Genomic DNA, 5918 nt, shown 5'->3' with positions numbered 1-5918 from the left:
TTAGTCAAGTAATCAACTTTAATTTTAAAACATTCTCTTTTTAATTTGATTTTCAATCATATCTTCTCAATCATATCTTTTCAATCACATCTTTTTCAAAATTAAGTTTCAATCATATCTTTTTTATTTCTAATTTCAAAATCTTTTTCAAAAATCACTTAATTTCTTTCCCAATCTTAATTTTCGAAAAACCTTTACCAAATTTTTAAAATTTCTTTTAATTATTTCAAAATCTTTTACTTTAATTTCGAAAATCCTTCCCCTCTTCTCACATCCTTCTATTTAAGGACTAACACTCCTCTACTATCAACAATTCGAACTCTATCCCTCTTGATAAGTTCAAATCCTTCTCTTTCTACCTCTTCCTTCTATTTTTCTTTTCCTCTGACACCTCAAGGAATCTCTATACTGTGACATAGAGGATTCCATACTTTCTTCTTCTCTCTTTCATATGAGCAGGAGTAAGGACAAAAGTATTCTTGTTGAGGCTGATCCTGAACCTGAAAGGACCTTGAAGCGAAAGCTAAGAAAAGCTAAAGTAAAACTCTCTGTAGAGGACCTAACAGAGCTTTTCAAACAAGAAGAAGCCATGGCAGCCAAAAACAACAACAATGCCAACAATGCAAGGAAGGTGCTTGGTGACTTTACTGCACCTACTCCTGACTTCTATGGAAGAAGCATCTCAATCCCTGCCATTGGAGCAAACAACTTTGAGCTTAAGCCTCAATTAGTTTCTCTAATGCAACAGAATTGCAAGTTTCATGGACTTCCATTGGAAGATCCTCATCAGTTCTTAGCTGAATTCTTGCAAATCTGTGACACTGTCAAGACTAATGGGGTTGATCCCGAGGTCTACAAGCTTATGCTTTTTCCCTTTGTTGTAAGAGACAGAGCTAGGACATGGTTGGACTCACAACCTAAAGAAAGCCTGAACTCTTGGGAAAAGCTAGTTAATGCCTTCTTGGCAAAGTTCTTTCCACCTCAAAAATTGAGTAAGCTTAGAGTGGAAGTCCAAACCTTCAGACAGAAGGAAGGTGAATCCCTCTATGAAACTTGGGAAAGATACAAGCAATTAATCAGAAGGTGTCCTTCTGATATGCTTTCAGAATGGAGCATCATAGGTATCTTCTATGATGGTCTGTCTGAACTGTCCAAGATGTCATTGGACAACTCTGCTGGAGGATCTCTTCATCTGAAGAAGATGCCTGCAGAAGCTCAGGAACTCATTGAAATGGTTGCAAATAACCAATTCATGTACACTTCTGAAAGGAACCTTGTGAATAATGGGACAAGTCAGAAGAAAGGAGTTCTTGAAATTGATACGCTGAATGCCATATTGGCTCAGAACAAAATATTGACTCAGCAAGTCAATATGATTTCTCAGAGTCTGTCTGGAATACAAGCTGCATCAGTCAGTACTAAGGAAGCTTCCTCTGAAGAAGAAGCTTATGACCCTGAGAACCCTGCAATGGAAGAGGTGAATTACATGGGAGAACCCTATGAAAACACCTATAATCCTTCATGGAGAAATTATCCAAATCTCTCATGGAAGGATCAACAGAGACCTCAACAAGGCTTCAATAACAATAATGGTGGACGAAACAAGTTTAGCAATAGCATGCCTTTTCCATCATCTTCTCAGCAACAGACAGAAAATTCTAAGCAGAGCCACTCTGACTTAGTGGTGCACGAAATTACAATCACACTTTTGTAACTCCGCACAACTAACCAGCAAGTGTACTGGGTCGTCCAAGTAATACCTTACGTGAGTAAGGGTCGATCCCACGGAGATTGTCGGCTTGAAGCAAGCTATGGTTATCTTGTAACTCTTAGTCAGGATATCAATAATTCTCAGATTTAGTTGTAAAAAGTAAAAGAACATGAAATAAATACTTGTTATGTAGTAATGAAGAACAGTTGAGGCTTTGGAGATGCTTTGTCTTCTGAATCTCTGCTTTCCTACTATCTTCTTCTTCATGCACGCAAGGCTCCTTCCATGGCAAGCTTTATGTTGGGCATCACCGTTGTCAATGGCTACTTCCCGTCCTCTCAGTGAAAACGTTCCAAATGCGCTGTCACCGCACGGCTAATCATCTGTCGGTTCTCAATCATGCTGGAATAGGATCCATTGATCCTTTTGCGTCTGTCACACGCCCAACAATCGCGAGTTTGAAGCTCGTCACAGCCATCCCTTTCCAGATCCTACTCAGAATACTACAGACAAGGTTTAGACATTCTGGATCTCAGGAATGGCCGCCAATAATTCTAGCTTATACCACGAAAACTCTGATCTGAATCATGAGGCTAAGAGATATGCATTCAATCTAAGGTAGAACGGAGGTGGTTTTCAGGCACGCGTTCATAGGTGAGAATGATGATGAGTGTCACGGATCATCACATTCATCAGGTTGAAGTGCGAATGAATATCTTAGAATAGAAGCAAGCGTGATAGAATGGAAAACAGTAGTAATTGCATTAATTCATGAAGAACAGCAGAGCTCCTCACCCCCAACAATGGGGTTTAGAGACTCATGCCGTAGAGAATACAATAAGAAACGTGTAAAGTGTCATGAGGTACAAGATGAATCACTAAAAGTAGTTTTTATAGTAAACTTGTGACCTAGGGTTACAGAAAATGAGTAAGCTAGGGTGTTTAGTGTTAAAATCCACTTTCGGGGCCCACTTGGTGTGTGCTTGGGCTGAGAATTGAAGCTTTCATGTGTAAAAACTTTTCTTGGAGTTAAACGCCAGCTTTTGTGCCAGTTTGGACGTTTAACTCCAGTGTTTATGCCAGTTCCGGCGTTAAACGCCAGAATTCTTGAGCTGACTTGGAATGCCTGTTTGGGCCATCAAATCTCGAGCAAAGTATGGACTATTATATATTGCTGGAAAGCCCAGGATGTCTACATTCCAACGCAATTGAGAGCGCGCCAATTGGGCTTTTGTAGCTCCTGAAAATCCACTTTGAGTGCAGGGAGGTCAGAATCCAACAGCATCTGCAGTCCTTTTTCAGCCTCTGAATCAGATTTTTGCTCCGGTCCCTCAATTTCAACCAGAAAATACCTGAAATCACAGAAAAACACACAAACTCATAGTAAAGTTTAAAAAAGTGAATTTTAAATAAAAACTAATAAAAATATAATAAAAACTAATTAAAATATACTAAAAACATACTAAAAATAATGTCAAAAAGCGTATAAATTATCCGCTCATCACAACACCAAACTTAAATTGTTGCTTGTCCCCAAGAAACTAAAAATTAAATAGGATAAAAAGAAGAGAATATACAATGAATTCCAAAAACATCTATGAAGATCAGTATTAATTAGATGAGCGGGGCTTTTAGCTTTTTGCTTCTGAACAGTTTTGGCATCGCACTTTATTCCTTGAAGTTCAGAATGATTGGCATCTATAGGAACTCAGAATCCAGATAGTGCTATTGATTCTCCTAGTTAAGTATGTTGATTCTTGAACACAGCTACTTTATGAGTCTTGGCTGTGGCCCTAAGCACTTTGTTTTCCAGTATTACCACCGGATACATAAATGCCACAGACACATAACTGGGTGAACCTTTTCAGATTGTGACTCAGCTTTGCTAGAGTCCCCAATTAGAGGTGTCCAGGGTTCTTAAGCACACTCTTCTTTTTGCTTTGGACCTCGACTTTAACCGCTCAGTCTCAAGTTTTCACTTGACACCTTCACGCCACAAGCACATGGTTAGGGACAGCTTGGTTTAGCCGCTTAGGCCAGGATTTTATTCCTGTGGGCCCTCCTATATCCACTGATGCTCAAAGCCTTGGATCCTTTTTATCACCCTTGCCTTTTGGTTTAAAGGGGTATTAGCTTTTTCTGCTTGCTTTTCTTTTTCTTTCTTTTTCTTTTCTCGTTTTTTTCGCCTCTTCTCTTTTTTTTTTCTGTAAGCTTTTCACTGCTTTTTCTTGCTTCACGAATCAATTTTATGATTTTTCAGATCATCAGATAACATTTCTCCTTTTCCATCATTCTTTCAAGAGCCAACAATTTTAACATTCATGAATCAACAAATTCAAAAATATGCACTGTTCAAGCATTCATTCAGAAAAACAAAAGTATTGCCACCACATCAAAATAATTAATCTGTTTTAAAACTCTAAATTCATGCACTTCTTTTTATTTTTTAATTAAAAATATTTTTTATTTAAGAAAGGTGATGGATTCATTTTCATAGCTTTAAGGCATAGACACTTAGACACTAATGATCATGTAATAAGACACAAACATAAATAAACATAAAGCATAAAAATTCGAAAAACAGAAAATAAAGAACAAGGAAATTAAAGAATGGGTCCACCTTAGTGATGGCACCTAGTTCTTCCTTTTGAAGATCTTATGGAGTGCTTGAGCTCCTCAATGTCTCTTCCTTGCCTTTGTTGCTCCTCTCTCATAACTCTTTGGTCTTCTCTAATTTCATGAAGGAGGATGGAATGCTCTTGGTGCTCCACCCTTAGTTGTCCCCTATTGGAACTTAATTCTCCTAGGGAGGTATTAATTTGCTCCCAATAGTTTTGTGGAGGAAAATGCATCCCTTGAGGCATCTCAGGGATTTCATGATGATGATTTTCCTCATGCTCTTGGTGAGGTCCATGAGTGGGCTCTTTTGTTTGCTCCATCCTTTTCTTAGTGATGGGCTTGTCCTCTTCAACGAGGAGTCTTGGCCACAACTTCATAGAAGTGGTCTTGATGGACCTTTGAGATGAATCTCTCCATCTCCCATGACTCGAAGGTGGAAGCTTTTGCCTTCCCTTTCCTCTTTCTAGAGGTTTCTCTGGCCTTTGGTGCCATAAATGGTTATGGAAAAATAAAAAGCAACGCTTTTACCACACCAAACTTAGAAGGTTTGCTCGTCCTCGAGCAAAAGAAGAAAGAAAAGAGGAGAAGAAGAAGAAATGGAGGAGATGGAAGGTAGTGAAGGTTTCGGCCAAGGTGGGTGGAGTAGTGTGTAGGAAGTGTGAAAATGAAGGAGTGAAGATGGGTTTATATAGGGGTGGAGAGAGGGTTGGGTTGTGGCCATGTATGGGTGGGTTTGGGACGGAAAGTGGTTTGGTGAAGGGAGAGAGTGAGTTGAGGTTAGTGGGGATCCTGTAGGGTCTACAGATCCTGAGGTGTCAAGGATTTCTCATCCCTGCACCTGTTAGGCGTGTAAAACGCCCATTACTGCCAATCCTGGCATTAAACGCCAGGTTGCTGCCCATTTCTGGCATTTAACGCCAGCTTCTTGCCCTTTTCTGGCATTAAACGCCAGCTCTGTGCCCATTTCTGGCGTTTAAACGCCAGTAAGTTTCTCTTCCAGGGTGTGCTATTTTTAATGCTATTTTTCATTCTGTTTTTGCTTTTTCAGTTGTTTTTGTGACTCCACATGATCATCAACCTACAGAAAACATAAAATAACAATAGAAAATAAATAGATATAATAAAATTGGGTTGCCTCCCAACAAACGCTTCTTTATTGTCTTTAGCTGGACCTTGACTGAGTTTTATTCTAGTCTCAGTTTTGAGCATTCTTGCTCAAAATTGCTTTCAAGATAATGTTTGATTCTCTGTCCATTAACAATGAACTTTTTGTCAGAATCAATATCCTGAAGCTCAATATATCCATATGGTGACACTCCTGTGATCACATATGGTCCCCTCCACCGGGATTTTAATTTCCCGGGGAATAATCTAAGCCTAGAGTTGAACAGCAGAACCTTTTGTCCTGGCTCAAAGACTCTGGATGACAATTTCTTGTCATGCCACTTTTTTGCTTTTTCCTTATAAATTTTTGCATTTTCAAAAGCATTGAGTCTGAACTCCTCTAACTCATTTAGCTGGAGCAATCTTTTCTCACCAGCTAACTTAGCATCCATGTTTAGGAATCTGGTTTCCCAGTAGGCTTTAT

At 39.2% G+C, this 5918-nt stretch overlaps 1 non-coding gene across 1 annotated transcript; it reads right to left on the bottom strand.

The window, feature by feature from the left end:
* Window positions 1–994: 994 nt before the first annotated feature.
* LOC148578177 (small nucleolar RNA R71) lies at window positions 995–1102 on the bottom strand. The gene has a single exon (XR_015903768.1). It is a non-coding gene; the product is annotated as a small nucleolar RNA R71 (small nucleolar RNA).
* Window positions 1103–5918: the final 4816 nt, after the last annotated feature.

This window comes from Arachis ipaensis, chromosome B1 (genome assembly GCF_059453495.1).
Source record: "Arachis ipaensis isolate K30076 ecotype BB chromosome B1, ASM5945349v1, whole genome shotgun sequence".
Lineage (NCBI taxonomy): Eukaryota > Viridiplantae > Streptophyta > Magnoliopsida > Fabales > Fabaceae > Arachis > Arachis ipaensis.
Note: the sequence above shows the minus strand (reverse complement) of the source record. Positions and strands in the feature narration are given on the sequence as shown.